This window comes from Sabethes cyaneus, chromosome 1, assembly GCF_943734655.1.
Source record: "Sabethes cyaneus chromosome 1, idSabCyanKW18_F2, whole genome shotgun sequence".
Lineage (NCBI taxonomy): Eukaryota > Metazoa > Arthropoda > Insecta > Diptera > Culicidae > Sabethes > Sabethes cyaneus.
Window position 1 is genome coordinate 104,661,977 of NC_071353.1, and position 12,655 is coordinate 104,674,631.

Sequence of the window (12,655 nt, forward strand, 5' to 3'; positions counted from 1 at the left end):
CTAGGTGACTCGCCTTGTCACTTAGGTGACAAGGGTTTCTTACCTAGGTGACACGATTGTCACTTAGGCGACTCGACTCGCAGTGGCGAGTCACCTAAGTGACAATTGTCGTATTGAGTCATGTGACTCGCAGAATAAGGGTGGACATCATTTGCTTATGCACACAATGCACATAAACACGATTTGTTTGCACTGACCAAGCGTGTTTAATCTGTTTCACATTTCGTTTTCCCAACGATTATAATAGAAATCCGATCGGAGAATGAAATATTCGCTGCTTGCAACTGCCAACTAAATCAAACCATCAAAACAATAACAAAGAACAGGGCGGCCAGTTCATACGAGTTTCAGCATATTTAGGGCGGTCAGTTGTTCAAATTAAAAAGTAACCCCGTTAGTTTGCATGAGGAATCGTTCAAACAAACGGGGGTCCACTGTATAGGCCGATCTGTCTACTCGATACTGCCGGCAAGGTGCTGGAGAGGGTTATCCTTAACAGACTCGTACAGTACACTAAGGGTACAAACGGTCTGTCAACGAACCAATTCGGCTTCCGAAAAGGCAAATCTACGGTGGGTGTCATCTTGTCTGTCACTAAGGCAGCCCAGGTGGCAATCCAGCCCAAGAGGACAGGTATCCGTTATTGCGCAGTTGTCACGCTCGACGTGAGAAATGCGTTTAATAGCGCTAGTTGGGACTCCATAGCCAACTCGCTTCGGAACGTCCAAGTGCCGATGTCGCTGTACAGAATTGTGGAAAATTATTTCCAGAATCGTGTGCTATGCTACAACACGGAGGAGGGTCAGAAGTGCGTTCCAATCACCGCAGGTGTTCCGCAAGGTTCCATACTGGGCCCGGTGTTGTGGAACGTCATGTAAGTATGACAAGGTGTTGAAGCTAAAGTTCCCAGTAGGGGTGGTGATTGTCGGCTTTGCGGACGACATCACTTTGGTAATCTACGGTGAATCTATCATAAAGGTTGATTTGACGGCTGCCCACTCTTTTAGCATTGTTGAAGATTGGATGCGATCCAGGAAACTTGAACTAGCGCATCATAAAACGGAGGTTATCGTGGTGAACAACCGCAAGTCGATGCAGCAAGCAAATATCAGCGTCGGGGACTGCACTATTTCGTCAACGCGGTCCCTAAAACTCCTGGGAGTCATGGTCGACGACAAGCTCAAGTTTGGGAGCCACGTCGACTATGCCTGCGAGAAGGCTTCCACAGCTATTTCGGCATTGTCTCGTATGATGTCTAATAGCTCCGCGGTATATGGCAGCAGGCGAAGGCTATTAGCCAACGTGGTCCAGTCCATACTCATGTATGGCGGGCCGGTGTGGTCATCGGCGTTAGGTACCAAAAGCTATCTAGCCAAGCTGGAAAGCACCTATCGTCTCATGTGCTTGAGACTAGCGAGTGCGTATCGCACAGTTTCGCATGACGCAATCTGCATCTTGGGTATGATGCCTATTGGCAGCATCATCAGCGAGGACGTAGAGTGTTTCAACCAACGTGGAACTACAGACATACGGAGTATCACAAGATCGGCCTCGATGACCACATTGCAGCGGGCATGGTCTAATTCCACAAAAGGTCGGTGGACACATCGACCTATCCCGGAAGTATCTGGGTGGGTCAACAGGTGCCACGGCGAAGTCAACTTCCAACTGACACAGATTCTGTCAGGGCATGGTCGTTTTAGACAGTATCTGCACAAGTTTGGGCATGCGGAGTCCCCCGCGTGTCCCAAATGCGTGGATGTTGAGGAAACTGCAGAACAGGCTTTCTTCATATGCCCTCGTTTCGCGGGCGTGAGAAGCAACATGATGGCAGTGAGCGGACAGGACACTACTCCGGATAACTTAGTCCAAAGGATGTGTCCTAGCTCGGACGTCTGGGGATCGGTCAATGCGGCTGTTATCATATATCTCACCCTTGTTAACCCTAGAAACGCTACTGGCTATATCCAGCTTTTTACGCGCTATAATGGCGGACGCTATAAATTGTGTTCGTAATATTCGAATAATCTTTTTGACAACTCTGCATCCATCAAAACTGGGCACTCTTCTCATGTACGGCAGTGTTGCTCTTTCTTTCGTTTACGCAAAAAAGGAGAGCAATAGTTTTGTTTACATTTCGCACATTTTTGCTCTCCTTCTTTGACGTAAACGAAAGAAAGAGCACGGTAGTGTTGCAAGAGAAAAGTGCCAGATTTGATGTATGCAGAGTTGTCAAAAAGATTGTTCGCATATTACGAACACAATTTATAGCGGCCATTATTATAGCGCGTAAAAAGCTGGATAAAGGCTGTCCATTGACTACGAACTCATTTTTAGTTATTTCAATCAAACCTCTCCGGGTTATTTTCGTTGATATTTTTTGTATGATGCGTTGTTTTTGGCCGAGCCCCTGCCCCTAATAGTCCACTTAGTTCATGGACGGCCCCATATGGCCTATTTTACGAAGTAATTTGCGGTTTCGTCACTAACGTCTACCCCAAGGCTTTCTGGAAGTTTATGAACGAGCAACTCTTCTATAATGTACCGCGATGAAGCCGACTCAAATTGTACAGACATATGCAGCTTATTCGCTAAAAAGTTTGCTAGCGTGTTTTGTCACAAAAGTTTAACCAGCGACGAAGTCGACTGCGCCGCAAATAACGTTTCATTGTATGATCAAGTTTTGAGTGATCAGGGTATAACCACTGAAGTGACCTCCGCCGCCACTACGCAACTGAAGTCCTCCTTTAATCTCGGCCCAGATGGAATTCCATCCACTTTCCTGAAGAAATACATCTTTTATTTGCTTCTTTAGAGCACTCTGCGGCTCGTATTCCAGAAGTCCATCTCTAGTGGTACTTTTCCGTCTTGCTGGAAATCTGCTCATATGTTTCCTGTGCACAAAAAGCTAACAAGCGAGATGTGCCCAATTACCGAGGAATTACATTGTTGAGTGCCGTCTCTAATCTGTTCAAACTAATCGTCTTGGAACCACTTTTCCACATTGCAAGTAATATTTTAGCGCGAATCAGCATAGATTTCTCCCTGGTCGATCCACTACCAATTTGCTGTGCCTTATTGCGCACATCGTCGACCACATTTCTACAATGACGCAAATCAACGTCATATATACCGACCTGGCAGCCGTCTTTGATTACCTCAGTCACGTAATCACAATCGCTAAACTCGATTTTTATCCTTTATTTGATGTAACGTCGCTTCGTATGACGTTAGGCATAGACTAGACTGTTGGGATAATGAGGGGTTAAATCTCATATAGAACTCACGTAACAACATTTTTCTACCAAATAGTGTCGCTAACAGTAACTTTTTACTATTTATACACTTGACCACTAGTTGTAAGAAGTTAAACCATCATTGGGACCATGTAAGTCTGTTGATGAAATAAATAAACAAAAAATAAGAAATAAGAAACGTGCTACCCATCAAATCTTGTGCAACACTTGCGGCAACTTTCTTACACACTTTCATACGCTCCTTTTTCAAATCCTGGTCGTTCTTGGAGACTTACCCTGTTTTCCAGAGCTTACCATGCATAATCGCATAGAATTTTTGTACTGGGCGAAGTTCTGGCGAGTTTGATGGATTGACCTGCTTCGGCTCACTCCATCACCGGTTTCGCGTAATAGCGCGATGCCAGATTCGGCCAAAACAGAATGTCACCTTCGTGGGACCGGAGGAAGGGCAGCAGCTGTTTCTGGAGGCATTCTTCTTTATATATTTAGCCGTTGATTGTACCGGTCGGTTTGTGTGGCTTACTGAATTTGCCGCAGCCACAGATTTCCTGCCACACCAAGTACTTCTTGGGAAATTTTTCGACCTGTTTCTTCCGGAACTTCTCTGAGACATCCAGGCGGCACTTGCCGACGAAAAAGTCCAGATCGGGGATCTGCTTGGCGTCCACTTTAATGTACGTCTCATCGTCCATTACGATGCATTTCGGCTACACCAACCACTCGCAGTACAGCTTCCTAGCGCGGGATTTGGCCACCGTATTCCATTTTACGGTTCAGTTAGGCGCCTTCATTACCTTGGAACCATGTAGCACGGCCCGCATCATTGTCTGCTGGACGAACCAGTCGGAAGAACTGACCTTCTTGACCACGTCTTGAATCGAAAGGCTCGGATTGTGCTTGAAGTAATCCGTAACTTTTCTTCTTGCTTTCACGGGGTCGTTCGTCTTCGCTTTTCTTCCGCCATATCGCCGCTGGGTCGTGGGAGCCATCTCGATAACCTCTTGACAGATTGAAACGAAATTTTGCACATATGCACGTTACACTCTGAACTAGTTTAACCTACAGACGGTATATAAAGTACAGACGCGCAAAGAGCGTGTCATAAAAATCGTTAAATCTGTGCTCCAAATGAGCAAAGTAAACAAACTGGTTCGTCGCTGTGTTTCGTATAGAATGGGAAGATTAAGTTTTGTAATCGACCTGAAATGTTAAATCTTCAACCATTGTTTTACTATCAACATATCAATTACCTTCAATATACCATATGCCAGGGCATGTACAACACTGTTTTATTATATATGAAAGTTTTAAAATGAAACAAATTTAAAATATCGGCAACCCCAACAGAGCGTTTCAGTTCTATTTTTTCTAACAGTTGAGTTACAAAATTTGAAACTAGTATACAACAGTGTTCTCCCAAGTAACCAAAAGTTCGAATATTACTTGACACGCGAACTCGAAAGTTCATAATTAGTTCAGATTCAGTTCCGTGGAACTTTCTTGCTGATTAGTAGTGTATATCAAGTATACGTGGTACTAAATGCTTTAAGAAGTGCTGCGAGTACTTCATAGATACTTCAAAGCTATTAGCATGCTACATGAAGTTCTGAAGTAACTTTAGTTGCTAACAAGTTCCGCGTGCTGCTCTTTTGTTTATATTTCTGGTGATCAAACCAGCAGAACCTGAAACTATTGGAGATTAATTATTTTTATTTCACTTGAATAAATTTAATCCTCGCACATTTCTAATTACAAATATAAATTATAATGTAATGCTCTTCATTATTGTGTTGTGTTGTGTAGCATATGCTGTCGGTATATCACTACTATAGTTAATTGCCTGGTTCCAAACTTTATGTTCTATAATTAACTCGCGCTGCATAAAGCTGCTGCAAGTTCTAAAACAAACTTTTACTTAACAACTCATTGGCAAAATTCACATCGCTTGTATACGGCAAAGGTGACGCAGTGGATCGGTATAGGTTTGCAACGCGGAACACCCGGGTTCAAACCCAACAGCAGGCAAATGCAACGAATATAGAAGTTAGGTAGAAATATAAAAATAGAACATAGAAGTGCTGCTAAATTTGTTTTTTCTTAGTTTTTGACAGTTTATTTCGAAGCTGCTTAGCGTTCTATGCAGTGGACCCAAGACAGCTTGAAAGTTCGGTTAATTACTTAAAAGTGACGCTGCTTAGCAAGTTATAGATTGATATACATAAAGCTGTTTAACCCTTGTTAGACACCATTATTCGAACTTTTGGTTACTTGGGCTGTTTCTGCAGATATATGAAACACGAGTAAAGCGGAGTTTCAAACAGATAGGATATTGTGTACGTGGCCAATAATAAGCAAAATACAAACTTTTGACAGTCGGTTGTTTCATAATCGTTTTCGATCAGAATGATATAAGTAATTTAAACAAATTTGGGATGTGTTTCGGCCGACGGTTATTTGTTTGGTTGTTTCATATTGCAAAACCTGCTGTGAGTATAATACGAATGCAGGTTAGTACGAAATTATAGCAAATGTTTCTAAATTTCGCGGGGGCAGCACTATTGCTTTGCTATCAAAATAGTAGTAATGACGGATTTTCTTTAACGTTCATTAAAAGATGACATTCACGACATTACTATTCGCTGGTCCAGCAGAACAAAGGGATGAAACCAAAGACGTCCATTGCTGAAGATTACCTTGGACCCTATTCTCACAGTCATCTCACCTAATTTTTTTTGGGTGAGAGCACAATTTGCGATTCTCAGTCACCTAGTTGACTCCACTAACCTGGGTGACTGTACAAATCAAATGGGGCCGGTAAGGTAAGGTGAGGGTGACTGTGAGAATAGGACGCGTGAGAGAAGTGAGGTGAGGCGAGGTAACTGTGATTATAGGGCCCCTGGTATGACTTCCATCTGTTGTCCGGATCAGGGGGATCTTTCGGTAAAGAATTGTGAAACGGACAGGTAGGTGACCATGATTTCAAATGCTGCTCTTGCTACCTTTTTTATGATCGATTTTACACTCCTGCCAGTATATGTAGCTTATAAAAATTTACTTAATTTGTTTCATTTATGCTAAAAAGGAGGTAAATGCATTGCCGGGATCAAAACGACACAAACCACAACTGCGCTGCATGTTTGGAATTGAGTTTTTATTAGTTGCAGTCACCCCATCGGCAGGCAACCATGTTTTCGTCGCCAACATCTTGTGTGTGCGAAAATTAAATAGCATTTCACCACTACGTTTCACTTGACTGCCAGCAGTGATTTGGACCCGCTGTCAAATTTTGAGTCCGGGGCATACTTTTGCTGTCACTGCAGCTCGATATAGATATGCCAATAGGGTGGTTGCAGTAGACAAGAATAGAGTTTCTAGTCCCCTGGCTCGAAAATAATTAGAAGCCATTTGGTCCGTGACAGTGTACAAACGTCATGGACCAAACACCATCCGTGGTAATGCACATATGTAAAGAATTTGACACCAATAGATCCTGCTAGGTCCGGACAGAGTATCGTTAAAGGCACGCGCCGAATCGGTACGTTGTGGCAGCGGTTGCGTAAATCTGACAGATAATGCTGGACAGACAGTGGAATGCTGGATATTACTTACTTAGGTGGCTTGCCGTCCTAACACAAAGCCTGTTGAATAACATTTCTCCAATCAACTTGGTTGTGGGCTACCGGTCTCCAATTCCTTGGACACCGAGTACTCCTCACCAGATCTCGCTCGACATGGTCTAACCATCTTGCTCGCTATGTTGCTGGTCGTCTTGTTCCTACCGGATTTGAGGCAATCATCATCTTTGCAGGGTACTTATCCGGTATCCTTGCAACATGCCCTACCCATCGTATCCGTCCAGCTTTAGCCACCTCTTGGATACTAGGTTCGCCATAGAGCTATGCGAATTCATGGTTCATCCTCCGCCTTCATACTCCGTTCTCCTGTACGCCGCCGAAGATCGCATTAAGCACTCGTCGTTCGAAAGCTCCGAGCACTCGCAAGTCCTCCTCCAGCATTGTCCATGCTTCATCCCCGTAGAGAACAATCAGTCTAACAAGCGCATAAGCGTCTTGTACAGGGAGCACTTTGGGATGCTGGATAGTGATTATTCTAAGCACAAATTGATCCCCTGTACACTCACCCGAGTGCCTATATGGAGTGTTTGTTAAAATTTTCGCGACAGACAATACTGTTTTGCAATCTTTTTTCAAATCCCTTTTCTGCCTCACAAATAGAACAAAGTTAGGCAGGTGGCAGCACCGTTTCACACACCTAGCGAGTGACATATGACATTTGTTCCACACAAATGAAGATAGAATTAACAAAAGGGCGAATGTCGCAAGCGTAAACAAATCGAGTGAGGGTTGATTTTCCTATGCTGGTCCAGCAAAAAATAACTCTCACCCGCTTTGTTTACGTTTGCGACATTCGCCCTTTTGTTAATTCTATCTAGAAATCAACACGCATCTCTAAATGGGGAAAAGCAGGAAGGATTGTTTATGGTAGAGTGACTATATACAGAGTGGCGACAATGTCAAAATTGGAATGATAATTATCTGTCAGTGTCATTCCAATCGAGCAGACAACCTATCCAACGCGTATGCAAGAAAGAGAAAGAAAAACCTTGGAAAAACCGCATTGCATACATTTGGGATGACTTGTCGTCACTCTGTATATAGTCACTCTAGTTTATGGGATAATATCAATTAGAACTGCCATTAAAACTGGATTGCGGTTGCCTGCATTTTGTTTCATTTTTCACATGTTACAAAATTTAAAACTGTTATAAAATATAGAATAGAACAAACATTGTGCTGCACATGCCCTATACTTTAAAATTTCAATAAGCTTATTTGCGCCGTAATTCGCGAAGTTCTAGAGTCATACCTCGATATTTTCCATATTTTCGTAACTTTCTGCTGATCACAGGGAATTCGATCCATTTCTGACTGGTTGCCAAAATTGTTTAAATAAAGTCAATAAAAAAAGTGTTGCGCAATTAGGTATTATTTCTCTCTGCGCGACTGTGCTTTATATACACTCTTAAATGATTCGCCCTGTAAATAGGTCGGATTTAGTTAAAACTAGGTTGAAACTACTCAAAATGCCCTTAAACTGTACAAACTCAAATTTTGGGTTTAAAATTCAACCAATTTTGGCTACTTGCAACCGATAATTGAATTATTCTTTGTGTCAAATAACGCACTTTTAAGTTATACTACCAATTTTTGACGTTGGACTACGTCTTTGTTTACTATACTGGGACTGGGTAGCACTTTGTGAAAACGAAAATAGAAGTGTAACGTTTGAATGAAAGATTTCAAAAACCAATAACTGCTAAACTACTGAACGAAACTGAACAATTTATACGTCGTTGGATAGATAAAATGACCAGCAGTTTTTCAGGGACAATTTTAAGGGGGATGTAAGAGGGGGGCTTCTATACAAATGAAACACAAATTTCCTCAAAACTCGAGAACTAATATAGCAAATGGAACCAAATTTGGCATGTGAGGGTTTCAGAAGGCAGAATTAATTTTCTACGGTGTACTGAGACCTCTTCTCCTTCTAAGAGGAGGGGGGGGGGGGCATACAAATGAAATACAAATTTCCTCATAACTCTAGAGCTAATCAAGCAAATGAAACCAAATTTGGCATGTGAGGGTTTTAGAAGGCACGATTTTTTTCTATGGTGTATTGAGACCCATACGTCTTTTAACAGGGGGGGGGGGGTTTCTATGGTAGATTAGAAACTTTGCTTTTTTCAAGAAGGGGAGATCCCATACAAGTGAAATACAAATTTCTTCATAACTCGAGAACTAATCAAGCAAATGGCACCAACTTTGGCGTGTGGGGTTTTTTGGAGGCATGAATTTATTTTGAATTTATTTATTTTATGATGCTTTGAGACCCCTCACTCACCCGTGTGGTAGGAGGATAATTCATTACCATTTCAACCTTTATGATGCACACAAGTGATTTTTAAAAGAAATTTCTATGTCTCAAAGGTTGCAGGCATTGCACTTATCCACGTATTTTCAAAGCCACCATTGCATTAAATGAAGAATTGAATCTGAATATTTCGCTCTTCTCTTTTAAACATTCACTTAAACAATGGCACTCACAGATTCTAATAAATATACTTATACCAGAAATGCAGTTTACATTAGTCTTTGATCTAGTGACCTGATATAGTCCTACGTCACCCTTTCCCTTTCTATTCACTTTCACATACGCGCAAGGCGCGCACCCTATGACTTTGTTGTTTTGATTTGACGAAAACAAACGTTTTGAAAACATGTCGAATATTCTCGAATTCTCAACATCCAGATTGTTGAAGTGGAAATTGGCTCGACAGTATCAACTAAAATAGTCTATTTTGAGTGCTGGAGAGAAATAAGTTGCATATGAGCTATATTGCCAAAGCTGCTGAGCAAGAGGAAACGTATTAAGTTTTTTTGCTTTTTTTCAATTTGCCCGGTCAACTTAACCGTCAACTGAATATGACGCTTGATCAGATTTTAATGTGAACGCATTCATACCAACGGGGTTCAGATTAAAAATGTTCAGATTAAGGAAGGTCATTCCAGCGGGGGTACACGGTAGTTTTTGGTTGAAAAACTACTCAAAATCTGAGTTTGTACACTTTAAGGGCATTTTGAGTAGTTTCAACCAAGTTTTAGCTGAATCCAACCAATTAACGGGTAAACTCATTTAAGAGTGTACGTTATATACCGTCAAAATTTCATTAATCATTTCGTCACTTCACTCGCCTCGCAGAATAAGGGTGATAGATGTTGATTACCAGCCTGAAAGTTGAAGTAAAGCAACAATAAAGATATTATTTTACAACCCTTTCCTTTTTCGGAAAATGACAAAGGTACTACATATAACGGAAGCATACCCAAAACATTTGATCTCACTTTAAGATGCGTCACAGAACCCACGAATATTCACCAGTCACGTGACTCATTAATCATTTAGGTAGCGTTTGCACCAAATCTGGATTGCATTTTGCCTCAATACCAAATGCAGCTCGCCATAAATATGGCACCCATGGGCAATGTATTTCCAAAAGGATTCGCATTCAGAAATCACATCGCGTCGGAAAGGTCTTGTGTTGTGTTGAAGTAGACGGCCAAGCTCAGGTGTTCTGGTTAGACAGGGATACTCTTGACGAAGAAGAATCGTCATCGTCAAGCGAAAGTCAAGCTGAAACAGATTTTCTTGCAGTTGATAATAATTCGCAGTAGACTAGAGCACTATGAACAGAAGATTTAGGGTCCTAACACCTTCCGTACGAACCTAACTCCTACCACCTTGCATGTATAAAAAAGCAAAAAAAGCAAAGCCCAGGTGCTACATTCCGTTAACGAAACTTAACCTTTTGTTTTTATACGACAGACGCAGCCAGCGGTACGAGACAATTGCATGGCCAGTTGCTACAGTCCTATTGACTCTAACAGCCTCTCCCGGCCGAGATTCGAACATACGATGACTGGCTTATTCGGCCATTAAGCCAACTGGAAGGCACTTTGCATCCGGAAATTTGACAGAAAATACATGAAAAAACTCAAATTTCTGCAACGCAATTTCCGAATGCATTGTGTCGGAGCCTTTAGGTTGGAGCTTCCTTTCACGTGAACTTTTTTTTTAAATAAATACTGCATAAATCAAGTTGGGAGCAAAGTTTGGCACCATGCATTTCTGTTTTGTTAAATTTTACATAAGAAAAAAAAGTCCACGTCATACAGGGAGGGGGGTGGTAATTGAGTCTACGCTTGTCCACGTAGGGGGATGGGGGTTTGAAAATTTGTATTTTTCAGTGGTGTTTGGATGGCCCCAAACTTGCGGGTTCGGGTCGTGTTCGGGTAAAATTTCCCATACTCGACCATCTTTTTTGGTGTAATTGAAAATGATAACCCAGTCGAATAGTCGCTACAACCTACAAATGCGGACGTTCTCGTTCGGCAGTACAACAATTAGAGTAGTCTATTCGGAATACTTCACTGGCGTACAGATTTTTTGGCGTTCGAGTCGATCGAGCTCTTCTTTTGCCGTTGGCAGCATAGTGCACGACACCGGCCTTTTTGGGCGACTTTTGAAAGCATCGGAAAAATGCATCGCACTACAATACCAGCGAGGATTCCGTTCTTCCTCCGGCAAAGATAGCTTCTATGATTCTTTGGATCTCTTTTTAAATGGCTTTTGGTGCAGCAGATTGCTGTTGATGGCTTGAATCTGGCCGATGAATTTCTCGATCATCGCTGTGTCGCCTTCTAAGCAGGTAATTATCTGGCATTCTTCCTTCAATGCTTCAAGGGTGACATTGCATTGTGGTTGCCTTCGTTTTTTGATAGTAATCTAGTGCATCGCACTTGGACTTACTTTATACCGCACACGAACGTTAAGCATTTCCTAGGACAGGACGTGCCAACTGGCTTCTTACTCTTTTTCAGAGGTGGGCACCGCTAATCAGCTAACCGCTAACAGTTTACCTAGCGAGCAGCGCGTTTGCTTAGTTTTAAATGTGCTACCGCTTCTATCAGCTTCTGATAAATATAAGCACTACTAAATAAACTACTAGCCACTAATTTTTGCAAATAATTTTTGGAAATAGTACAACTAACCATGAATGAACTATATTTACTCGCGTCGCGAACAGCAGCGACCAATTTTATCAATTTGCAAGAAGTCACACACTTATTTTTGTTATCATTTTCAAAAATTAGCGGCTAGAAGTAGTTTATTTAGTGGCACGTTAACTTATCGGAAGCTAACGAAAGCGCTAACACACTTAAAACCTAGCGAACGCACTACACGCTGGCTAAATGGTTAGCGGTTAGCTGATTAGCGGTGCCCACCTCTGCTCTTCTTCTTATTATTACCGCCATTCCGGTTGAATATTCTTTGTTACACTCTGCACCACTGTTGCCTGCACATATTATTTTAAGAATAACTTTGTTTGCCAAACAACAGCTCCCGAATACGCCACAGTTTATGCGACCAAAATCATATTTTGTATTTCATTTTGAAAATTAAAATTCGTGTACAAACAAAACTAATGTAGAACCAAGCATAGAACTACAGAATACAAAAGAAATCAAAATTCGGAAATAATAACTTATTGTCGTATTCCCACTAATGCGTTTCAGCAATAATGAAAGCGATACCGCGTTATATTTTCTAGTCAACGGTTGCTCGTCGCTTTCAGCCAATCAGAAATTGGGTCAATTTTGGGTCAACGCCGCGGTTGACACTAGGCACGTCCTATTCTAGAGCATTTCGAATGCTGTTCTGACAGCTTGAACAACTCAAACTGCTCAAACTATACGCACATTTTATTAATTTGGCGGGCAAAGAAACTCATCTGTCTCTGCCTTGCTAACGGTGAGAAT